Here is a 27,207-nt window from a genome sequence, read left to right as displayed (position 1 = left end):
GTCTAAGGCACGTTCACACAGATGAGCAGGGACCCTTAAAATCTTTCTTTTGGCGTTTTCCAGAGTCAGTAGAAAGGCCTCTTTCGTGTCCTAAGTTTTCATAACTGTGACCTTAATTCCCTACCATCTGTAAGCTGTAAGTGTCTTAACGACCGTTCCGCAGGTGCATGTTCATTAATTGTTTATGGTTCATTGAATAAGCATGGGAAACAGTGTTTAAACTCTTTACAATGAAGATCTGTGAAGTTATTTGGATTTTTACAAATTATCTTTGAAAGACAGGGTCCTGAAAAAGGGACGTTTCTTTTTTGCTGAGTTTATTATTGGAATACAAACGAATTTCATGATTTTAGGGCCAAGACCATTTGCCCTTCAAAGGGTGCCCAATCTGCCAGGGCACCAAGGCCATCTGCTAGGGCACCAAGGCCATCTGCTAGGGCACCAAGGCCATCTGCTAGGGCACCAAGGCCATCTGCTAGGGCACCAAGGCCATCTGCTAGGGCACCAAGGCCATTAACCAAAATAAAAAATGAAATTGGGTTTGAAAACAGAAAAACAGTAGCTATTCTTTTAAGAAAAACATACGTATTTGTAAATGTACATAAACAATTAGCCAGTTCGAAGTGTAGATGGTATCCTTTGCATATTGGCTACAACCTGTCATGTCCAGACCTACAGTGCCTCTGGAACGTACCCTTAGACTTATTTTAAAAATGATTAAAGAAAAAGTAAAAAATACTCAGCAATCTACAGACAGTACCCCATAATAACAAAGCACAAACATGTTTTTAGAAAATGTTGCTGATTTATTAAACATAAAAACAGAAATATGTCTGGAGGTAACCTAGCACCATCATGCTGTGTGGATGTTTTTCAGCGGCAGGGACTGGGAGACTAGTCAGGATCAAGGCAAAGATGAACGGAGCGAAGTACAGAGAGATCTTTGATGAAAACCTGCTCCAGAGCACCCAGGACCTCAGACTGGGTCGAAGGTTCACCTTCCAACAGGACAATGACCCTAAAGCACACAGCCTTTATCTTTCTGATAAATAAAGGCCGGTGCTTGTTGCACACTGCACCCACCTTGCAATGTCAGAGGAGGATGTCAACAAAGGTAGTTTTTTAAACCCTGACGTTTTTTTGTAATTTTATGAGGCATGTTTTACCATATTCCGACCATAGGAATGTTAAGGAGATTATTTTCTAAACACTTCCTGATATGCCATTGAAACCAGTTTTTCTCTAATGTTTTCAACGTTCCTTTGTTGTCCAGCAGCCAAAGACAAAATCCTGGTCATATTAACAACCCATGCTTGATGATGCGTCTTTACAGCTTCCCTCTTTCTACATTTCTGAAGGATATTTCCATCTCTGTCATATGAAACCCCTCACATTTGCAGTGCACTTTTGAGAACAGTGTTTTCCCTCTATTTGCATTTTGGAATGTTGTGCTTATTACTGCTGAAGTTCTACACTTGAGCTCTTCTTGTCTAGGTCTGCCAAGCTTGTAGCATCATACCCAAGAAGACTTGAGGCTGTAATCACTGCCAAAGGTGCTTCAACAAAGTACTGAGTAAAGCGTCTGAATACTTATGTAAATGTGGTACTTCAATAAAAAAAATATATGTATACATTTGCAAACATTCTAAAAACCTGTTTTCAATTTGTCCTTTTGGGTTATTGTGTGTAGATTAATGACGGAAAAATGAATTTAATCAATTTTAGAATAAGGCTGTAACGTAACAAAATGTGTAAAAAAGGGTAGGGGTCTGAATACTTTCCGAATGCATTGTATCTGATAGAGTAATGTGAGGGAGAGGTGCTTCGGAGCACTGCGATTGGCAGCAGGGAGAAGGAAATTCATTTTTTTTTAAATGTGGACCATTTGGGAAAACGCAACAAATACAATAATAGTACAGCTAAGATTAAAAACAGTGGCATGCATTCCTGATTGCAATTGCTTTACCCAACATGTTGCAGTCCATTTATTGTTTAATTATTGTTTAAGGCTCTCTTTGCTATTTATTTTGATAACTAAAATGCTTGAATGAAATGATCAGACCAAAAGATGAGGACACAACAGTTCACCTGACATAAGACGAAAGTTTTACATATCTAACTCTATCACAGACCTGATTTGCCCTGTTGAAAACACATCAACCCCCTACAAATATGTAAATGTATTATAATCCACATAATAATCAAAACAACCTTTTGCCAGTTAGTGATGTATCTACTGTATATCTAATAGACATAAGCATATACTGTATTTGTTCATCAACATCTTACATCATTAATTAAAAAATGATTTAAAAAAAAAGACTAGATGGAGTAGATGTGCGCAAAGCCGCCCTCTGGTGTTTTAAATGAGCATTAACGTCAAGCACCGCGGCTCACCTTGGCCTAACAGACCTCAGCACACTAAACTGCAGCATGATGAAACTTTAAAATGAACCACTGTATATGTTTCAAGGAGACCACCATAGTCCCTGTGTCCGAAAACACCAAGGTAACCTGTCTAAATAACTATCGCCCCATAGCACTCACATCTGTAGCCATGAAATGCTTTGAAAGGCTGGTCGTGGCTCACATCAATAACATCATCCCAGACACACTGGACCCACTCCAATTCACATACCGCCCTAACAGATGATGCAATCTCGATTGCACTCCACACTGCCCTATCTCAGCTGGACAAGAGGGACACCTATGTGAGAATGCTGTTCATTGACTACAGTTCAGCATTCAACACCAAAGTACCCTCCAAGCTCCTCACTTAGCTAAGGACCCTAGGACTGAACACCTTCCTCTGCAACTGGGTCCTGGACTTCATTACGGGCCTCCCCCAGGTTGTGAGGGTAAGCAACAACACTTCCGCCATGCTGACCATCAACACTGGGACCCCTCAAGTAGAGGTCTTCCCGGTTCCAAAAAGTTTGACCCGTTCCGAAATGGATCCGTGGCTTTCCCACCCGACCCAGCATGCATAAATTAAGCATTTAAGGAGACCCGTTCCGAATAGACCAGAGGACCGTCAGACCCATTCCGAAAAGACCTGTGGTAAAACAGACCCAAACAGACATGTGCTGGTTCGGATCTGAGATTAGAAAGAGAGAGAGAAAGAAATCTCCCACGGGGAAATGAAACATAGTTACAAACTGGCTATAATAAATTACTAAAAAACTGTCAGTTGTGTTTCGATGTGTAGTATTTTCAAAACTGTATAGCCTATTGTTTTATTGGTATTTATTTGATTATTTTTGTACCCTTGTTTGACCAATTAAGTTGACTGAGAACACATTCTCATTTACAGCAACGACCTGGGGAATAGAGTCCGGGTTGGTTCCTTGTCAATCTTTGGCTTATTGGTGAAATCAGCAGTCAGACAATATCTTCTTTAAGTAAATCAATCAAAACCTTTATTAATGCAATTGCAGACAGAGGTTGACAATCAGGAACATAGCACACATGTTTCCAAGTCAGTTCTGCACCCGACCTAAGGGCACAGCTGATTTTTTACATGTGTTCACTCCCTAGTGGTATGATCACCTATGTCAATGTATGTGTGTATCAATAAGCTGAGGTTACCTTATAAGGCAACCTAGTAGAGTAGTTTATCTGAATTTATTAGAATTGTCAGCTGTCACATAAGATCAAAATATCAAAATCAGACAGTGGTTACTTCTTACTTCCCTTTATCTAGTTTCGGTGTAACGGTTTTCTTCCTGTGAAGGAGAGGCGGACCAAAATGCAGCGTGGTTATTTATAAACATCTTTAATTAATGAAAGATGAAAATGTGAACACTATACAAAATAAGAAAACGTGGAAAAACCGAAACAGTCCTAACTGGTGCAAAACACAGAGACAGGAACAATCACCCACAAGATACCTAAATAATATGGCTGCCTAAATATGGTTCCCAATCAGAGACAAGGATAAACACCTGCCTCTGATTGAGAACCACTCCAGGCAACCATAGACTTACCTAGAACACTCAACCCCATAGACTACAAAACCCCTAGACAAAACAAGACACATAATTCACCCATGTCACACCCTGGCCTAACCAACATAATAAAGAAAACACAGAATACTAAGGCCAGGGCGTGACAGTACCCCCCCAAAGGTGCCGCACACCTAAACCCATAGGGGAGGGTCTGGGTGGGCGTCTGTCCGCGGTGGCGGCTCTGGCGCGGGACGTGGACCCCATTCCAACACAGTCTTATTCCGGTTACTTAGCGTCCCTTGAGTGGTGACCCTCGCCGCTGACCTTGGCCTAGTAACCTTAACAAAGGGCCCCACTGGACTGAGGGACAGCTCGGGACTGAGGTAGCTCGGGACTGAGGGGTAGCTCGGGACTGAGGGGTAGCTCAAGACTGAGGGGTAGCTCAAGACTGAGGGGTAGCTCAGGCAGGTTGACGGCTCTGCCGGATCCTGGCTGAATGGCGGCTCTGGCGGATCCTGGCTGAATGGCGGCTCTGGCGGATCCTGGCAGACTGGCGGCTCTAGCGGATCCTGGCAGACTGGCGGCTCTGGCGGATCCTGGCAGACTGGCGGATCCCGGCAGACTGGCGGTTCTGGTGGATCCCGGCAGACTGGTGGCTTTGACGGATCCCGGCAGACTCTGGCGGCTCCATGCTGACTGGCGGCTCTGGCGGCTCATGACAGAAGGGAGACTCTGGCGGCTCATGACAGATGGGAGACTCTGGCGGCTCATGACAGATGGGAGACTCTGGCGGCTCATGACAGACGGGAGACTCTGGCGGCTCATGACAGACGGGAGACTCTGGTGGCTCATGACAGACGGGAGACTCTGGCGGCTCATGATAGACGGGGAGACTCTGGCGGCTCATGACAGACGGGAGACTCTGGCGACTCATGACAGACGGGGAGACTCTGGCGGCTCATGACAGACGGGCAGCTCAGGCAGCGCTGGGCAGACGAGCAGCTCAGGCGACGCTGGAGAGGAGGAAGGCTCTGACAGCGCTGGACAGGCGAAGCACACTGCAGGCCTGGTATATGGTGTCGGCACTGGTGGTACTGGGCCAAGGACACGCGCAGGAAGCCTGGTGCAGGGAGCTGCCACCGGAGGGCTGGTGCGTGGAGGTGGTACTAGATAGACCGGACCGTGCAGGCGCACTGGAGCTCTTGAGTACCGAGCCTGCCCAACCTTACCTGGTTGAATGCTCCCGGTCGCCCTGCCAGTGCGGCGAGGTGGGCTGTACAGGTGAACCGGAGACACCATGCGTAAGGTTGGTGCCATGTACGCCGGCCCAAGGAGACGCACTGGAGACCAGATGCGTAGAGTCGGCTTCATGGCACCTGGATCGATGCCCACTCTAGCCCGGCCGATACGAGGAGTTGGTATGTACCGCACCGGGCTATGCACCCGCACTGGGGACACCGTGCGCTCCACAGCATAACACGGTGCCTGCCCGGTCTCTCTAGCCCCCCGGTAAGCACAGGAAGTTGGCGCAGGTCTCCTACCTGGCTTCGCCATACTCCCTGTGCCACCCCCCCCCCCCCCCAATACATTTTTGGGGCTGACTCTCGGGCTTCCTTGCCAGCCGTGTTCCCTCGTATCGCCGGCTCCTCTCTCCGGCTGCCTCTGCTCTCCTAGCTGCCTTCACCTGTTCCCATGAGAGGCGATCCTTTCCCACCAGGATCTCCTCCCATGTGTAGCAACCCTTGCCGTCCAACACATCATCCCATGTCCATTCCTCCTTGTGCTGCTCCTGCTGCCGCTGCCTGTCACCACGCCGCTTGGTCCTGTTGTGGTGGGTGATTCTGTAACGGTTTTCTTCCTGGGAAGGAGAGGCGGACCAAAATGCAGCGTGGTTATTTATAAACATCTTTAATGAAAGATGAACACTATACAAAATAAGAAAACGTGGAAAAACCGAAACAGTCCTAACTGGTGCAAAACACAGAGACAGGAACAATCACCCACAAGATACCTAAAGAATATGGCTGCCTAAATATGGTTCCCAATCAGAAACAACGATAAACACCTGCCTCTGATTGAGAACCACTCCAGGCAACCATAGACTTACCTAGAACACTCAACTGAACACAACCCCATAGACTACAAAACCCCTAGACAAAACAAGACACATAATTCACCCATGTCACACCCTGGCCTAACCAACATAATAAAGAAAACACAGAATACTAAGGCCAGGGCGTGACAGTACCCCCCCCCCCCCCCCCCCCCCCAAAGGTGCGGACTCCCGGCCGCACACCTAAACCCATAGGGGAGGGTCTGGGTGGGCGTCTGTTTGCGGTGGCGGCTCTGGCGCGGGACTTGGACCCCATTCCAACACAGTCTTATTCCGGTTACTTAGCGTCCCTTGAGTGGCGACCCTCGCCGCCGACCTTGGCCTAGTAACCTTAACAAAGGGCCCCACTGGACTGAGGGACAGCTCGGGACTGAGGTAGCTCGGGACTGAGGGGTAGCTCGGGACTGAGGGGTAGCTCAAGACTGAGGGGTAGCTCAGGCAGGTTGACGGCTCTGCCGGATCCTGGCTGAATAGCGGCTCTGGCGGATCCTGGCTGAATGGCGGCTCTGGCGGATCCTGGCAGACTGGCAGCTCTGGCGGATCCTGGCAGCTCTGGCGGATCCTGGCAGACTGGCGGATCCCGGCAGACTGGCGGATCCCGGCTGACTGGCGGATCCCGGCTTCGCCATACTCCCTGTGGGCCCCCCCCCCCAAGAAATTTTTGGGGCTGACTCTCGGGCTTCCTTGCCAGCCGTGTTCCCTCGTATCGCCGGCTCCTCTCTCCGGCTGCCTCTGCTCTCCTAGCTGCCTTCACCTGTTCCCATGAGAGGCGATCCTTTCCCGCCAGTATCTCCTCCCATGTGTAGCAACCCTTGCCGTCCAACACATCATCCCATGTCCATTCCTCCTTGTGCTGCTCCTGCTGCCGCTGCCTGTCACCACGCCGCTTGGTCCTGTTGTGGTGGGTGATTTTGTAACGGTTTTCTTCCTGGGAAGGAGAGGCGGACCAAAATGCAGCGTGGTTATTTATAAACATCTTTAATGAAAGATGAACACTATACAAAATAAGAAAACGTGGAAAAACCGAAACAGTCCTAACTGGTGCAAAACACAGAGACAGGAACAATCACCCACAAGATACCTAAAGAATATGGCTGCCTAAATATGGTTCCCAATCAGAGACAACGATAAACACCTGCCTCTGATTGAGAACCACTCCAGGCAACCATAGACTTACCTAGAACACTCAACTGAACACAACCCCATAGACTACAAAACCCCTAGACAAAACAAGACACATAATTCACCCATGTCACACCCTGGCCTAACCAACATAATAAAGAAAACACAGAATACTAAGGCCAGGGCGTGACATTCGGTCTGACTCAGACCTAGCCTGCAAGCACACTCTCGCAACAGCCAGGGCTTAAAACCTATCTAGGGTACGTGGGACGGTAGCGTCCCACCTGACCAACATCCAGTGAAATTGCAGAGCGCGAAATTTTAAAATACAAAATTCTAATATTTAACATTCTTGAAATATATTTGTTATACATCAACATAAAGCAGGACTTCTTGTTAATCCATCCGCCGTGTCAGATTTCAAAAAGGCTTTACGGTCAAAGCAAACGATGCAATTATCTGAGGACAGCGCCCCGCATACAAAAGCATGAAAAATATATTTCAACCAGGCAGGTGTGACACAAAAGTCAGAAATAGCGATATAAAAAATGCCTTCTTCTGTTGGCACTCCAAAAGGTCCCAGTCCCACATCACAAATTGTCCTTTTGTTCGATAACGTCCTTCTTTATATCCATAAAAACTCAGTTTAGCTGGCGCGCTTCAGTCAATAATCCACTCAGTTTCCCTCCATCAAAATGCATACGAAATGAATCCCAAACGAATAAACTTTTCCAAACAAGTCAAACAACGTTTATAATCAAACCTTAGATATCCTAATACGCAAATAAAGAATCAAATTGAAGACGGAGAATAGTATGTTCATTACCGGAGATAAATAAGAAAGAACGTGCTTTCCTCCACACGCTTGGAAACACTACAGCCAAAATGGGAGCCACCTAGAAAAACTACAATTTCTGGGTCATTTAAAAAAAAACTGCCTGAAACTCTTTCTACAGACTGTTGGCATATGAATCTTAAGGTCCCCTTAATCAATAATGGGGAGGGTCTTTGGGACCCACCCCCGGCAATAGTTACAGGAGATAGGAGGGGGGATGAATTAGGTGGCCATGATGGATGAAGGCCAGATTGGACATTTCAGCCAGGGTTAACACCGCTACTCTTAGGATAAGTGCCGTGGGATCTTTAATAAGTGCCGTGGGACCATAGAGAGTTTTTACTTTCCTAAAACAATTTTTCATATTTAAATAATTGGTTTAGATTCTTAAATAGGCCTACAATAATAATAATGATATACAATAATAGTAATGATAAAACAAATGTATAATAAATATGAAAATCAATATATGAAAGTTTGAAAATTGCAATCAAACCTGAATAGTGAGATGCACACAGTCCATTTGGCTGCACCAATGTTCTTCTCCTCTTGATCCACTACAACATTAAAACATGTCCCGGGGACATTTCCCTCCCCAGCTTCTTTTCACTATTCTCCTTCTCCTTTAACTTTCATTTTCCTTAGGCTTTGCAGTCAACAGTAGCCTAGGTCAAGGCTGCTTTCACTTGTTCTTTCTTTTGTCAGCAGCGGGCACACACATGAGGTGAGCAGCTGGAACCAGTTTGAGCTGGACATAAGCTATACGGTCCAATTGGGTCCCGTCAGTCAATCAATTTGACCTGCATATACCCGAGACCTGTGGCAATTATACCAGACTCGACCCAAATCCGAGACAAAAGTCCGATATTTAGGAACCGGACCCGATCTCGTCATTTTGGGTCTGTTAGATCCGTCGATGAGACATCCTATAGGGAGGAGGTCAGATACCTGGCAGTGTGGTGCCAGGACAACAACCTCTCCCCCAATGTCAGCAAGACAAAGAAGCTGATTGTGGACTACAGGATACGGAGGGTTGAACACGCCCCCATTCACATCGACGGGACTGTAGTGGTGCGGGTCAAGAACTTCAGGTGTCCACATCACTAAGGATCTATCATGGTCCACACACACCAACACAGTCGTGAAGAGGGCACCACAACGCATCTTCCCCCTCAGGAGGCTGACATTTTTTTTGCATGGGGGCTCTCAGATCCTGAAAAAGTTATAGAGCTGCACCATTGAGAGTATCTTGACTGACTGCATCACCGCTTGGTATGGCAACTGCTTGGCACTTGCTACAGGGCAGTGCGTACAGCCCAGTACATCACTGGGGTCGAGGTCCATTTGTTCGCTCCGCTACCGCATGGCAAACTATACCAATGCACCAAATCTGGAACCAACAGGACCCTCAACAGCTTCTACCCCCAAGCCATAAGACTCCTAAATCGTTCCTTAAATATTTAACCAAATAACTACCTGGACTATCTGCGTTGAGCATTTCTCTTTTTTTTGCACAAACGTTTTTTGTCTCATCATCACATACGCTGCTGCTACTGTTTATCATCTGTCACTGTATTCCGAGTTGTACGTACATACCTACCTCAGTTACCTCGTACCTATGCACATCGACTCAGTAATGGTACCCGTGTATGCAGTGCCTTGCGAAAGTATTCGGCCCCCCCTTGAACTTTGCGACCTTTTGCCACATTTCAGGCTTCAAACGTAAAGATATAAAACTGTATTTTTTTTGTGAAGAATCAACAACAAGTGGGACACAATCATGAAGTGGAACGACATTTATTGGATATTTCAAACTTTTTTTAACAAATCAAAAACTGAAAAATTGGGCGTGCAAAATTATTCAGCCCCTTTACTTTCAGTGCAGCAAACTCTCTCCAGAAGTTCAGTGAGGATCTGATGTTGACCTAAATGACTAATGATGATAAATACAATCCACCTGTGTGTAATCAAGTCTCCGTATAAATGCACCTGCACTGTGATAGTCTCAGAGGTCCGTTAAAAGCGCAGAGAGCATCATGAAGAACAAGGAACACACCAGGCAGGTCCGAGATACTGTTGGGAAGAAGTTTAAAGCCGGATTTGGATACAAAAAGATTTCCCAAGCTTTAAACATCCCAAGGAGCACTGTGCAAGCGATAATATTGAAATGGAAGGAGTATCAGACCACTGCAAATCTACCAAGACCTGGCCGTCCCTCTAAACTTTCAGCTCATACAAGGAGAAGACTGATCAGAGATGCAGCCAAGAGGCCCATGATCACTCTGGATGAACTGCAGAGATCTACAGCTGAGGTGGGAGACTCTGTCCACAGGACAACAATCAGTCGTATATTACACAAATCTGGCCTTTATGGAAGAGTGGCAAGAAGAAAGACATTTCCTAAAGATATCCATAAAAAGTGTTGTTTAAAGTTTGCCACAAGCCACCTGGGAGACACACCAAACATGTGGAAGAAGCTGCTCTGGTCAGATGAAACCAAAATTGAACTTTTTGGCAACAATGCAAAACGTAATGCTTGGTGTAAAAACAACACAGCTGAACACACCATCCCCACTGTCAAACATGGTGGTGGCAGCATCATGGTTTGGGCCTGCTTTTCTTCAGCAGGGACAGGGAAGATGGTTAAAATTGATGGGAAGATGGATGGAGCCAAATACAGGACCATTCTGGAAGAAAACCTGATGGAGTCTGCAAAAGACCTGAGACTGGGACAGAGATTTGTCTTCCAACAAGACAATGATCCAAAACATAAAGCAAAATCTACAATGGAATGGTTCAAAAATAAACATATCCAGGTGTTAGAATGGCCAAGTCAAAGTCCAGACCTGAATCCAATCGAGAATCTGTGGAAAGAACTGAAAACTGCTGTTTACAAATGCTCTCCATCCAACCTCACTGAGCTCAAGCTGTTTTGCAAGGAGGAATGGGAAAAAATGTCAGTCTCTCGATGTGCAAAACTGATAGAGACATACCCCAAGCGACTTACAGCTGTAATCACAGCAAAAGGTGGCGCTACAAAGTATTAACTTAAGGGGGCTGAATAATTTTGCACGCCCAATTTTTCCGTTTTTGATTTGTTGAAAAAGTTGAAATATGAAAAAGTGAAATATCCAATAAATGTCGTTCCACTTCATGATTGTGTCCCACTTGTTGTTGATTCTTCACAAAAAAATACAGTTTTATATCTTTATGTTTGAAGCCTGAAATGTGGCAAAAGGTCGCAAAGTTCAAAGGGGCCGAATACTTTCGCAAGGCACTGTATATCCAAGTTATTGTTACTCATCGCGTATTTGTTATTACTTTTATTATTACGTGTTTTACTTTGGGGAAGGGCCCGTAAGCACTTCACTGTTAGTTTACACCTGTTGTTTATAAAGCATGTGACAAATAACATTTGATTTGATCTCACTGGCCAATGAATGGAGGAACATATAAGACCCCACCCAGCAGACAATCGTGTTCAAATTGTCATGCTGCGTCACGCGGTTGCTAAGCTAATTGTCACACAATCTATTCTAAAAGTCAGGGTATGAGTCGAGAAATATAACTATTGTCCTCAAAAATATTTGTACAACTATTCGATATTATAAACAAGTTAATTATCTCACATCTATGAAAATATGTGTAATGTTGTGCATCTTGTCCACGTAATTCATGCTAATGTTTTTTTTGAGCTAGCACCCAATTGACTCTCATTCACTCATTGAAGGAGTGCACTTTTTGTCCCAGAATCTCCACTGACAACATACGGGCATCGTTCACAATGTCCGTTAATACGAATCCAATAGAGTTTCCCATCTCCTCATTTCTTAAAGTAACCCTGGCCTGACCTTTCCAAAATGGTAAAGATCTCTTCCCCATTGTTCCAAGATGGTGTACAGTAACAGATCCAGTGTGTGTGTGTGTGTGGGTCTATATGTGTGTGCATGCGTGTGTGTGTGTGTGTGTGATTGTAAAGCCCATCCAATCTCAAGCTGGGGCCTGTCTGATCTGACATGCTGGTGATATTTTAACACAGTAAATGCCATGATCCCCTTGACAAGCCAGCTCATAAAAACAGGCCCAATCTGAGGGCTTTAACACAACATGCTTCTCACGTAATGCTACCCCACCTTCTGTGGCAGAGACAGAGGCGAGAGGAAACGACGATAGGGCTCCAGACCTAATCCGAAGAAAAGCTGACTGACAACGCAGCCCTGATTCCACATTCATTGAAGGCCTTGTTTTATTTATTTAATATTTGAAATAGCGGCTGGGTGAGACAGAGTATAAATAGTTATTGTGCTACAAACATCCCTCACCTGTTGGAATGGCTGCATGGGGCTGGGAGGATTAACAGAGAGAGATAGGGAGAAAGGGAGAGAGAGGGAGGGAGAGAGAGAGGGAGAAAGAGGGAAAGAGAGCAAGTGAGAGTGTGAGAGAGAGGGGGGGGAGATATGTCAACCCACGTCAACGTTGTGATTTAGAAATCTTGAACTTGACCTGAAAATGTGTGATTAAATGTTAGGGTGTACTGTCAGGGTGTGACAGTACACCACAGGGACTTGGTGGCACCTTAATTGGGGAGAATGTGATTGTGGTAATGGCTGGAGCGGAATAGGAGGAATATTATTAAATACATCAAACACGTGGTCTCCAGGTTGTTGATGCCATTCCATTTGCTCCGTTCCGGCCCCTCAGAAGCCTCCCCCTACCATACACCATAATGACAGCATCCAATCCAAAGTGGTATTTTTACATGACAATAAGACATGCAGCCGTCTTGCATTGTTAGACTCTCTGAAAGTGTTTTATTTCACCGGGAACATTGCCTCCTTCCTTTCGAGTCAACACGTCAGACCACTCTGGGATCCCAATAAGCTGCAAAGCCTCAGCGAAATGTCAAGATAATGAGAAATTCTAATAAACACAGCTGAAGAAAGTCAATATGCTGTTTGAGGAAGCGAAGTGGGAAAAGAAAGGAATCACAACACATTAACACCCAGGTCATGGATTATGCCTATGGCTGGGAAGCACTGGCTACAAATTCATTGGAAACTGGAAATCTAATTTCCAACGCATCTCATATGTGGAGAGGTTCTCTGCCTCTCAATCATTTGTTGTTGACCCCCCCCCCCCCCCCCCTCTCTTTCTCTCTCGTTCCTTTTATTTTTGTAATTGCCCTCCAGTCCTGTGTGTAGTGTATTAGGATGTCAACAGAAGTTCCACAGTTTGTTCATGTATTCATTTCTACCCGACTCCGGGTTGCGGAGGGTGAAGGGGGAAGCAGGGAAGGAAATAGAGAGATTTAGATGTGGGGTGATTGAAGGGAAGAGGAGGGGTTTGAGGGCAGAGGTTCACTGTGTCTGTGTGTGTTTACAGTGTGTGTTTATCAGACCAGCCCTGACATTTCCCCTTCCAGAACACCTGTGAGTGAGACGCCATGTTTTTCTACTCATTCCTGTTAAGTCTCTTTGCTCTTTACTCCCTGCTATCTTTAGGTCTTAGCTGAGAGTTCAACTCTGTTTTTCCTCCCTTTCGTCTCTGCTGATAGAATGATAGATTTCCAAAGGTAAAATACTTCAAATGAATCGAATGCCAGGAACATCAAACATTACTCAAAACTTGTCTCAGTGAGTGACAGCAGATTTATTAAGTCAAAACACATTACTGACTTTTCTATGCTGACTTGTTTCTCTATTATGTGTCTCTCCCCATTAGTCTCCCAGATAGACAGAGTCCCTCAGGACAGTGTCATTGTGTGAGACTCACCTCGATAAGGAACACAGACCCCGACTGGTATGGATGTATTCACATCTTGTTATTATTCAGAATAAATCTGCATAGCAACTCAGCTCTCTCTACAAAACAAGTGAGGGGAAGGGGAAAAAAAAATGTGTTTTATTACCTTGGGCTTGGTTATCACACACCCAAAAACACATATACACACACTAACTTGGGCTTGGGTATCTCTCTCACGCACGCACACACGCACGCACGCGCGCGCACGCACGCACACACGCACACACATCTTCTCGCCCTTTCTCTCTAGATTGTAGCAAATTGATGCCAGTATAATTGGTGAAGTAGGGATTCGTTATACTGATTCTATTCCTGATGCTATTATTCACAATTAAAGAGGAGAGTCTTGAATATTTCAATAAGATTTAGAGAGTCTGCTATGTGCAATGTGCATACCAATGCCATCAGGGAGCAATCTGCCTCCCACGTTCTCTACTACCAGTCAATAAAGCCAGAGTACACCGAGACAGGAAGAACCACTAGACTTACATTCACTTCTAAAAAACACATACAGTACCAGTCAAAAGTTTAGACACACCTACTCATTCTAGGGTTGTTTTTTTTTTTTTTGGGGGGGGGGGGGTTCTACATTGTAGAATAATAGTGAAGACATTGAAACTATTAAATAAAACATATGGAATCATGTAGTAACTACGAGAAATTAGAAACCTATGAGAAATCTCAGAACTCTGTTGGGAAAGAATATTGAAAAAAATAAATGTTTAAAGAAGTAAGAAGTCAAAATATCTGGATCACATATATAACATTCCCGGTGTATTCTAGATGGCCTACACAGCCCCCCTGGGAGGGAAGATAGACCTACTGCAGCAAAGAAAACACTTCCCCAGATATCGAACTGTTATTCACATTTGAATGAACTACAGGTGTCAGAGTCTCATAATTAGTTTCATCTGACCCCTGTTTTACCCTGGGTTTAATCAGCACAGGAAGCTGAGAGCAGCAGAAACACACACATACCTGCATCAGCACCAGGAACAGCCATCAGAACCCAATGCATGACCAAAGGCCTTCCGTCTGCGAGATTACAAAAGCAATATTCAATTCCGCTGAGAAAGAAAGACAAAAAAAGACAAAAAGATAGAGATAGAGACTGAGAAAGTGAAAGATAGAGTGAGGGACAGACATAGCGAGAGAGAGAGAGAGAGAGAGAGAGAGAGAGAGAGAGAGAGAGAGAGCCTTAGGGGAAGGTATAAAGAGGGGATGTGTAATTCCTTTAGAAATATTAGAATACTCTATACCAAGAGACAGGGAATATGAGAAAGAAGGGAGAGAGAGAGACAGCAGTTTGAAACAGGAGGAAATCAAGGAAGATGTATTTCTGTTGTCTGCTTGGGCTGTTAGAGACACAAAGCAAGGAACCAAAATGAATATGTTTAGCTCATCTCAGATGAGGAGTATTCTTTCACTTCCTCTACTGACTGTAAAGTACCACTGCAAGGGAGTGTGTTAGAGAGTGTGATAATGAGAGAGCAACGGAGAGGGAGATAGTGTGTATGTGAGTGAGTGAATGGGAGAGAGAGTGTGAAATGAGCGATAGAGGACATGAATAAAACATTCCATCCAGATTGACGGTCTGAGAACGTGCAGCAGGCCAACAGTGAGTAAGCCAAATGGTTATTCACAGGCAGAGGCTCTCTCTCTCTGCCTCTCTCCTTCTCTCTCTCTCTCTCTGCCTCTCTCTTTCTCTTGCCTTCTCTCTCTCCCTCTGCCTCTCCTCTCTCTGCCTCTCTCCGCCTCTCTCTTTCTCTCACCTTCTTTCTCTCTCTGCCTCTCTCTCTGCCTCTCTCACCTTCTCTCTCTCTGCCTCTCTCCTCTCTCTCTGCCTCTCTCGCCTTCTCTCTCTCTCTGCCTCTCTCGCCTTCTCTCTCTCTCTGCCTCTCTCCTCTCTCTCTGCCTCTCTCACCTTCTCTCTCTCTCTGCCTCTCTCCTCTCTCTCTGCCTCTCTCTCTGCCTCTCTCGCCTTCTCTCTCTCTCTGCCTCTCTCCTCTCTCTCTGCCTCTCTCACCTTCTCTCTCTCTCTGCCTCTCTCCTCTCTCTCTGCCTTTCTCGCCTTCTCTCTCTCTCTGCCTCTCTCCTCTCTCTCTGCCTCTCTCTTTCTGTCGCCTTCTCTCTCTCTGCCTCTCTCCTCTCTCTCTGCCTCTCTTTCTCTCGCCTTCTCTCTCTCTCTCTCTGCTTCTCTCTCTCTCTGCCTCTCTCTCTCTCTGCCTCTCTCTCTCTGCTTCTCTCTCTCTGCTTCTCTCTCTCTCTGCCTCTCTCTCTCTCTGCCTCTCTCTCTCTCTCTCTCTGCCTCTCTCTCTCTGCCTCTCTCTCTCTCTCTCTCTGCCTCTCTCTCTCTCTCTCTCTGCCTCTCTCTCTCTCTCTCTGCCTCTCTCTCTCTCTCTCTCTGCCTCTCTCTCTCGCTCGCTCTCTCTGCCTCTCTCTCTCTCACTCAGTCTTAGATCTGTCTACTTTGCATTATGACACGTCCATGTAATTCCCTGTCAGATTTCCAAAGCACACTTAAACAGACAAGCACATTTGTACACCTAAATAATTACCAACTTTCCTCTCTCCCTGATCTGACCTTCACACTACTAGTGTCATCTCTCCTGTCAGTCAGTTAGCATGGGGAGTGAATGGTGGAAACGACAACTAAGCAAGGCAAACACGACGTAATGCTACAATGCTGTATGCTACAGTACAACACTGTAATATGCTACATGTCATTACACATTGTTTGTCATTCATGCCTTGCTTCGTTATGCTACAGTACATGCTCTAACATTTAAAAATGAATCCATGCCGACACACTTTGCGATGGCAGCATCGCCCTTAATGAGAATTACTGGTGAAAAACCATAGGTATCGGGACAGAGACAAATGCAAGATTGTCTGTTTTACATTAGGTTGGTGAATGTCACCGATAATAGCAAACTAGACTTTCTCGTGCAGACTAAATTCTCTCTCTTTGTCTCTCTCTCCTTCACAGACTCTTCCCTCAGGAGGACAACAGGAGTCGTAAAGGCCTCGGCAGCAGGAGCAGCAGGGGGATTATGGATTTGAGATGTTCCTGTTTAATCTGTTTCCTCCCTGGCTTTTTAATTGCAGGTGGTCCATGGAGAGCCCAGCGCACCAACGGGTCAGGATTGCTCCAAAATGGCCGCAGGTGGCGAGGGACAGGGATCAGAGTGGATGTGAATGATAATAAAACTCCCAGCATCCCCAAGGAGCTTAGCCTGCCTCTATCTCTCCCCGCCTGTCTGTCTCTTCCTCCAACCTCCCATCCACTATCTTTTGCTGTCCGTCTTCCTCCCCTGGGCTCCCGCCTCAGCCTTACTGTCTTGTTCGTTCTCTCGCTTCCTCTCTTTCTTGCTCAGTCTCTCTCTCATCCCTCTCCGTGTATCACTCTCCTTTGCTGTTTTTCTTTTTCTCTGTCCATCACGGTTTCTATCTCCTCTTTTTCATGTGAAAATATATTAGTGTCAGGAGTCCCCTGCTGCTGCTCGCCTGCTGTAATACCCATCACCAGAACAGACCCACTGTCCACACTGTCAGCTGGCTGGCTGGGTGGGTGTGGGTGTGGGTGTGGGTGTGGGTGTGGGTGTGGGTGTGTGTGTGTGTGTGTGTGTGTGTGTGTGTGTGTGTGTGTGTGTGTGTGTGTGTGTGTGTGTGTGCGTGCGTGCGTGCGTGCGTGCGTGTGTGCGTGTGCATACGTGCCTGTCTTTCTGACTGCGTGCCTGTCTTTCTGACTGCGTGCCTGTCTTTCTGCCTGCCTGCATGCCTGTATTTTTGCCTGCCTGCCTGTCTTTCTGCCTGCCTGCTTATGTCTACCTCTCTGTCTATCTGTCTGCCTGACTGCCTGTCTGTTCATACACAAATATCATCCGTTTAGGGGTGAGATGGGCTCAGTGTTTTGTTGCTGTTTTGAACTATCAGTGGTTATTTAGTGATGGGCTTTGAAGTGCTTTGAACGCCTACCTTTAGGGATGCAGCGGTTCAAATGGTTATCTTCTCTTTCCCATCACTTCCTCTCACATGACACACACACACACATACACATTTACTCACAAACATACACACACACACACATACACATTTACTCACAAACATACACACGCATGCACACACATAGGCTAAATTAGAAGTGATGCAGACCAGGCCCCTGCCAAGTGTCAGTCAGTCTGGGAGAGCAGGAAGCAGGCAGCTCTGATTCTCAGCTTTGACATGCTGGATTAATGTAGACAGGTGGGGACCAGGGGTGTGCTACCCTCATTTAGCGTATTCACTGCCTGTGTGTGTGTGTGTGTGTGTCTGTGTCTGTGTGTCTGTGTGTGTGTGTGTGTTTGCGTACAACAAGATCTCAAAGTTTTACCAATTTAACTTCGGATTCGGACCTTTCTCCATGTTTCTCCAAAAGTCAAATTCAACAGTTGAGAGCTGAGGTTTGGGAAAGTGTTAAAACAAAAACAACTAACAGTTCATTTGAGGAATTCATTCTGAATGGTTAAGTTAAAGGTTAAGGTTTGGGATAGAGTTAGTTCTGGGACTGAATACATGACCCTCGGAGCCGGATCTTGCGGCTCCCGTCCACAACACCCTAGTAAAACCCAAGCCTACTTGATATTAATGGCGCTCACCGTTACCCCTAGTGGTGGATTTTGAAAGCATCTCTTAATGTCCGCTGGACATGGATGGATGTCCAATTTCAAAGTGAATCTGGAGCGACCTGTCTGGTGTGTGTGAGTTAGTTAGCCTGTGGAGTTCTCCAGCTAAGCTAAGGGGTTATTGATTTATAGCACCAGGTGCAAACTGAACTGAAAAACGCTGTGCTTAAATCTACATCTCAATCCTGTCCCGGGTAACCCTCTAGGCTCCCTTTTATTTATTTATGCCAAAATCACACCAACTCTCTCACCCCCATCTTAAAAGAAATCGATAACCAGGTTTACTTGAATTTTCCTTCAGTGCTAAGGAACTGACAATACATGCACACACTTATACTCACACACACACTTATACTCACACACACACTTATACTCACACACACACTTATACTCACACACACACTTTAGAGAGAAGACTGTTTATTTGTCTCAGTGCGCTGTGAGATGGTTCCACAGATTATTCCTTGTTCACCGCTTAAACACTGAGCATCTGGTGAGGTACCGTGGTCAAGAACACAACAACACACACACCGAAACACCCCGACACACACCCTATGTAGATCCTCCATATGCTCCGGAGGAGCTACAGCAAGCCAAGCGCAGAGCAGGCGTAAAGAGCCTTTCCTGTTGCGGACTCTTATTGTGTTTGGAGAGTAGCCTAGAAGTCAATGCTTAGAGTCCCGCTCTCTCACACACTCTTTCTCTCTTCCTTTCTCTGACTCACACACGCATAAATACACACACACTCATACACACATATGAACACACTCACACACACCTCTTTCGCTCTCTTCACTGTAGACAGGAGCACCTCAGGGCGATCAATAAGGTAGAGGAGCCCTGAGGAACCACACTGAGTAGGACAGTAAACTCTATCTGACCCATCAAACACTGTCTGTCTGTCCCACACACACACACACACACCACCCTTTAACCTCTCACTGTGCTCCTACACAGCCCATTGGCCAAGTCCACCTTCTCATTCTGGTTCCGAGCTTCTGATTGGCTGCCTCCACACCAAAAATGGGCCAGCACATTTGATTGGCCCACTCATATCTTAAATATAATTGAGATTTAGATATGAATATTTAATATGATTTGGAAACAAATTATATGAGAAAAAAATCAGTTTGTTGACACCATAACTACTGGAAACATCTTTAGAGATACTTAACACAGACAGAGAAATTACAGTTCATTTTGCTGTTTTGTGTAGCTTGTCTCCAGTGGGACATATTTGCTAAATATGCTCAATAAGTTGCTTCTAGCTACTGCAGAGCTTCATTCATCACATGTGATTTGATATCACTAAGACATTACATTTTCATTGAACAGAATAACTCATTTAGAGGTCAAGGCGTCGGGATATGGGAGTAACCCTGGATGTGTGTGTGAGTGAGTAGCAGACCCCTGCCTGTTGGTTATTGAGTGACAGAAGATGGACAGAGGTGATGTGGACTCTAGCGGAAAAGCTGCCAGCGAGAGGGTAGAGGGTAGAGAGAGTGTGTGACTCCAGGGAATCAACTGATGGAAGTATCATCCAACACCCAAACAGAAGAACTCATCACAACATATTCAAACTATGACACAAGACATGGGTCCAGGGCTACAGTACCTCAAGTCTAAGGAAGGTAATATCACTGCGTGATGCTAACCTATCCATCCACCACAAAGAAAAATGGTAGTATTCTCGATCTCAATGTTTCACGCCACTCACATCTAAGATCTTTTATTCAGTCTAATAATCCCAGTCAGTCATTTGTCTTGCTCAGGCTGATTGCTTTACAACGTAAAGACACAACTCGCATCTTACATCACCTGCAGTAAGAATCAACCACTCAGGGTTAAACGCTGCTGAACAGAATTGAAGGGAAAGCCTTTGTTTTTGATAGCCCAGTTTGCGTGGTTAGATATGACTGCACTCCTGATGGGATGTCGATCTTTTCTGAATACCTAATGTTCTATTTCACTTACAGCAGCGTTATGCATCCATCCACAATAGGATACAGACCTCTGGTGGGTTTGTTAAGGGGTTCTGCATGGTGCTGCAGTGACCCCAAGTGGCCAAGAGGAGAATTGACACTGCTCAGTCAAGCTGAAACAATAGGGCTCATGAGGAGATGAAGCTCTCTGAGACTCTTTCAAACACAATTTGTAACACACTACACACATATGCACACACACCTAGTCATGACAGGTACTCGGGCTAGGGCGTTGACTGGTAACACTTGTGAGTGCAAGTGAGCTGAGTAGCATACCAGTCCCTGTGTGTGAGCATGTCCTCGAAGACAGAAAGTAAAGGACATGATTAATTCTCCCCGCAATGTGTCTGTGAGGGAGAGGAAGCAAGGGAAGGAAAAGTGGAAGAGAGGAGAAGGAGGAGAGGAAGAGATAAGGAGGAGAGGAAGATAAGAGAGGAAGGAGAGGAAGAGAAGGGAAGGCAAATCTCCCTGACAGTCTGATTTAGTGCACAGATGTTTGTGCCAAGCAGGGTCGGCGTGCCGTGAAATGTAATCATCCCACCCCCCGGACACACACAACATGGCATAGCGCGCTCACACACATACACACATTCACGCACAGGCTAACACACCGACAGACACACACCTGCCACCACGCAGCAAGGCGAGAGTCAGCATCTTTTAGCGCCAAGCTAATAAATACCCCCATCCCTCTGAGGTGTTTAAATCAGCATCCGTTCACAGCGCTGCAAGTGTGTGTGTTTCTCAGGGGGAGCAGGGTTCCCGACAGCTGGGTTGAAGGCCTGTTCATCTCCACTGGGCTGAGGCGGCTACTCTCTCTCTCTCCTTATCTCTCGCTCTCTCCCTGTCTGTCTCTAGTGTGGATCAAAGTCTCCTGCCAGACCAGAACACACACACACAGTCTCTGCCTCTCTGTCTCTGCTGTCTACCTCGCTGGATCATGCACCTACAATGTGCTGTATGTTCCCCTTGACACATGTCCTGAGGTACTAACAGCTGGCGAGGAGAAGAGGAGGAGAGAGAGAGACAATTGTTGAATGAAAGATAGAGGGGGAAGGAAACAGAAGTAAGTGAGAGGTAGAGTTAATCATCAGAAATTCCTTTCATTCTACAGTTGTAGGGACTCACCAATCAGAAATCGTGAAAGTCTTCCACGTCTTTGTCATAATGCATCTCTTGAAATAATGACCTTTTAACAGTATTTTATCTGTCAAGGAAGATAATTTTTTTTTATCTTTGTTTCTCTCTGTACTATTTCACCCAAAACAACAGTGTATGTCTGATAGATGTGTTCGGTTTGATGTGTTGATACCATATCGGCTCATGTTTTGTTCGTGCTGACACTGGCTTCACAGTTCAAAGCTCTTTGACTGAGTGATAATTCAGAGCATGGAGAGAGAAACAGAGAAACCGAAAGACCGAGAGACCGAGACAGAGAGGGTAACGGAAGTGGGGATGATGAAATTACATTCAATATATTCCATGACCCTCTCTCTCTCTTTATTCGATTCCTGTCCAGAAGCCTCGTCTCAATCGATTGAACAAGTAATCTCTGAGAGCTGGCATTCCGATGCACAGCTTAATAAGAGTGATGTTACAGATGCCAAGTTTTGTGTGTGTGAGCACATAAGTCTGTGATCCATCCAACTGTTTATACATCATAATGTCAATGAGAGAAATGCACAGTGTGTTTGTCACTTTATCTCTGAAGAGACAAACAGGCTTTATCTTATGTTAATATAACCCTCTATTGATTCCGCTTGCCTTAGCATAGATCCATGAGGACTAGATCAGTCATGTCTGGTGAGCCTTTAATTGCACATGTATACAGTGTCTATATTGTCAATGTCAAGGGGGAATGGGTTCATATTTTAGCTTCCAGGCATACTTATAAAGACTGCATGCAAAGATGAGTCTTTGTATAGTCATGAATAAATATTTTTCTACTAAAGAATACATGTAACAGTATGGATACCAAATGACCAGCAAAGCCAACGTTGTCTTGTCTTTGTCAATGAAAGCAACCTTGCCACAATATGTGTGTATCGGTACTAAACACAGGCAGTAGGACACCGATATGCAGACATTGTCACACACAGGTAGTGACACTCCGTCTGTGTCTTGACTCTGTGCACCTGACAGACTTGTTAGTTTCACAGTCAGGAAGAACCCTCCATTATGTTTCTCTATATATTACTGTCAAAGACCAGAGGAAGCAAAAACACCATGACTGCCAGTTTACCATACCTACTGTATGCACATGTCTGTACTTATGAATACAGAACTATTAACACGGTATATGCATGCATACATATGTATCTGAATTATTATCCGCGCTCTGTCAGGTCACTGGTTTTATTGGGCCAGAGGCAGACAACACTGGCTGGCTGAGGAGTTTGCTAGTGTAATTGTTTTTTCCTCTCGTCTTTTTGCATGTTCATTAGGGCTCTGGGGCATTCATGTACGACTATGCAGCCCCGGCTCGGCTTGGCTCAGTGTGTAAAGAAAACTGGAGCCTGCGGACTACTGCAGGCACTGGGCTGGTTTAAGACCCCCGACTCTTATGAAGCTGTTATAAAGACGACACAGGTGTGCTCACACATGCGGGCACGCGCGTGCGTACGTAAAACTCGAAAACACACGAACGTAACACTCGCACACACGAACAGAACACACCAAAACACACACGCACACACACACAAATTAGCACTTGAGACCAATCAGAAGGTTGTACATGATCTGAGACTGTCCTGATACAGAGGAGTATCAATTATGTTGTGAAACGTCTAATGAAATCACTGCCTCTATGGCTGACAGAATGTCAAGGGCTGTTGAAATTACCAATTGAGGGTAATTGTTATGCCAATCCAAAAATATATCTCTGATGAGAGTGAGAGACGGACAGGGGGCAGAGAGGGAGAGGGAAAGAGGGAGGAGAGAGAGATGGGAGGGGAGAGAAGGAGAAAGAGGGAGAGAGAACGAGGCAGGGAGGGAGAGAGAGTGAGACAGGGAGGGAGAGAGATAGGGAGGGAGAGAGATAGAGACAGGAGGGAGAGAGAGCAATAGAGACAGGAGGGAGAGAGAGCGATATAAACAGGGGGGAGAGAGAGAGCGAAAGAGACTGGGGGGAGAGAGAGCGATAGAGACAGGAGAGAGAGAGAGCGATAGAGACAGGAGAGAGAGAGGGAGAGAGAGAAACTGGGAGGGAGAGAGAGAGAGAGAGAAACTGGGAGGGAGAGAGAGTGATAGAGACAGGAGGGAGAGGGAGCAATAGAGACATGAGAGAGAGAGAGACTTGGAGGGAGGGAGAGAGAGAGAGAGGCTGAGAGGAAGAGAGAGCGATAGAGACAGGAGGAAGAGAGAGAGAGAGAGAAACGGAGGAAGAGAGAGTGACTGGGAGGAAGAGAGAGCGATAGAGACAGGAGGGAGAGAGAGTGATAGAGACAGGAGGGAGAGAGAGAGATTGACAGAGACTGGGAGGGAAGGAGAGAGAGAGAGAGAGAGAGAGAGAGAGAGAGAGAGAGAGAGAGACACTGGGAGGGAGGGAGGGAGGGAGGGAGGGAGGGAGGGAGGGAGGGAGGGAGGGAGGGAGGGAGGGAGGGAGGGAGGGAGGGAGGGAGGGAGGGAGACTGGGAGACTGGGAGACTGGGAGAAAGAGCGAGCGATAAAACAGGAGGGAGGGAGAGAGAGAGAGAGACTGGGACGGAGGGAGAGAGAGAGAGAGAGAGAGAGAGAGAGAGAGAGAGAGAGAGAGAGAGAGAGAGAGAGAGAGACTGGGAGGAAGAGAGAGCGATAAAGACAGGAGGGAGGGAGAGAGAGAGAGAGAGCGAGACAAGGAGGGAGAGAGATAGAGAGATGCTAAACACAGATTGTGTGAGGCAGTACAGATAGTAGTGTGGGGAGCTCTGCCTACCCATACACAATACAGGTTGTTTAGATCCAGTGGGAGCTCACACCATTTCATCCAGGGAAGAGGCTGAGTCTGCAATACGTTCTGATATTAATTGGGGACAAATGTCTCTTTGGTTAAAAACAAGTACCACATTGTAAAGGTAATTAACAAATAAAAATAACAAAGTGAAATCAATGAAAATACTAAATTCAAAAAGGGAAGTCCTTGGCTTGTTGGGGCTCCCACAGTAGTATGGGCTCCCACAGTAGTATGGGCTCCCACAGTAGTATTCCGACTAGCTTGGAAAGACAGTACCGTGCAGTATCGAAGAGCCCTTACTACTGCTCGATCATCCTATTTTTCTAACTTAATTGAGGAAAATAAGAACAATCCGAAATTCCTTTTTGATACTGTCACAAAGCTAACTAAAAAGCAGCATTCCCCAAGAGAGGATGGCTTTCACTTTAGCAGTGATAAATTCATGAACTTCTTTGAGGAAAAGATCATGATTATTAGAAAGCAAATTACGGACTCCTCTTTAAATCTGCGTATTCCTTCAAAGCTCAGTTGTCCTGAGTCTGCACAACTCTGCCAGGACCTAGGATCAAGAGAGACGCTCAAGTGTTTTAGTACTATATCTCTTGACACAATGATGAAAATAATCATGGCCTCTAAACCTTCAAGCTGCATACTGGACCCTATTCCAACTAAACTACTGAAAGAGCTGCTTCCTGTGCTTGGCCTTCCTATGTTGAACATAATAAACGGCTCTCTATCCACCGGATGTGTACCAAACTCACTAAAAGTGGCAGTAATAAAGCCTCTCTTGAAAAAGCCAAACCTTGACCCAGAAAATATAAAAAACTCTCGGCCTATATCGAATCTTCCATTCCTCTCAAATATTTTAGAAAAGGCTGTTGCGCAGCAACTCACTGCCTTCCTGAAGACAAACAATGTATACGAAATGCTTCAGTCTGGTTTTAGACCCCATCATAGCACTGAGACTGCACTTGTGAAGGTGGTAAATTACCTTTTAATGGCATCAGACCGAGGCTCTGCATCTGTCCTCGTGCTCCTAGACCTTAGTGCTGCTTTTGATACCATCGATCACCACATTCTTTTGGAGAGATTGGAAACCCAAATTGGTCTACACGGACAAGTTTTGGCCTGGTTTAGATCTTATCTGTCGGAAAGATATCAGTTTGTCTCTGTGAATGGTTTGTCCTCTGACAAATCAACTGTAAATTTTGGTCTTCCTCAAGGTTCCGTTTTAGGACCACTATTGTTTTCACTATATATTTTACCTCTTGGGTATGTCATTCGAAAACATAATGTTAACTTTCACTGCTATGCGGATGACACACAGCTGTACATTTCAATGAAACATGGTGAAGCCCCAAAATTGCCCTCGCTAGAAGCATGCGTTTCAGACATAAGGAAGTGGATGGCTGCAAACGAACCTACTTTTAAACTCGGACAAAACAGAGATGCTTGTTCTAGGTCCCAAGAAACAAAGAGATCTTCTGTTGAATCTGACAATTAATCTTAATGGTTGTACAGTCGTCTCAAATAAAACTGTGAAGGACCACGGCGTTACTCTGGACCCTGATCTCTCTTTTGAAGAACATATCAAGACCATTTCAAGGACAGCTTTTTTCCATCTACGTAACATTGCAAAAATCAGAAACTTTCTGTCCAAAAATGATGCAGAAAAATTAATCCAAGCTTTTGTCACTTCTAGGTTAGACTACTGCAATGCTCTACTTTCCGGCTACCCGGATAAAGCACTACAACTTCAGTTAGTGCTAAATACGGCTGCTAGAATCCTGACTAGAACCAAAACATTTGATCATATTACTCCAGTGCTAGCCTCCCTACACTGGCTTCCTGTCAAAGCAAGGGCTGATTTCAAGGTTTTACTGCTAACCTACAAAGCATTACATGGGCTTGCTCCTACCTATCTCTCTGATTTGGTCCTGCCGTACATACCTACACGTACGCTACGGTCACAAGACGCAGGCCTCCTAATTGTCCCTAGAATTTCTAAGCAAACAGCTGGAGGCAAGGCTTTCTCCTATAGAGCTCCATTTTTATGGAATGGTCTGCCTACCCATGTCAGAGACGCAAACTCGGTCTCAACCTTTAAGTCTTTACTGAAGACTCATCTCTTCAGTGGGTCATATGATTGAGTGTAGTCTGGCCCAGGAGTGGGAAGGTGAACGGAAAGGCTCTGGAGCAACGAACCGCCCTTGCTGTCTCTGCCTGGCCGGTTCCCCTCTTTCCACTGGGATTCTCTGCCTCTAACCCTATTACAGGGGCTGAGTCGCTGGCTTACTGGGGCTCTCTCATACCGTCCCTGGGAGGGGTGCGTCACCTGAGTGGGTTGAGTCACTGATGTGGTCGTCCTGTCTGGGTTGGCGTCCCCCCCCCCCCCCCCTTGGGTTGTGCCGTGGCGGAGATCTTTGTGGGATATACTCAGCCTTGTCTCAGGATGGTAAGTTGGTGGTTGAAGATATCCCTCTAGTGGTGTGGGGGCTGTGCTTTGGCAAAGTGGGTGGGGTTATATCCTTCCTGTTTGGCCCTGCCCGGGGGTGTCCTCGGACGGGGCCACAGTGTCTCCTGACCCCTCCTGTCTCAGCCTCCAGTATTTATGCTGCAGTAGTTTGTGTCGGGGGGCTAGGGTCAGTTTGTTATATCTGGAGTACTTCTCCTGTCCTATTCGGTGTCCTGTGTGAATTTAAGTGTGCTCTCTCTCATTCTCTCTTTATTTCTCTCTCTCGGAGGACCTGAGCCCTAGGACCATGCCTCAGGACTACCTGGCATGATGACTCCTTGCTGTCCCCAGTCCAC

This window comes from Oncorhynchus mykiss, chromosome 14 (genome assembly GCF_013265735.2).
Source record: "Oncorhynchus mykiss isolate Arlee chromosome 14, USDA_OmykA_1.1, whole genome shotgun sequence".
NCBI lineage: Eukaryota > Metazoa > Chordata > Actinopteri > Salmoniformes > Salmonidae > Oncorhynchus > Oncorhynchus mykiss.
Note: the sequence above shows the minus strand (reverse complement) of the source record.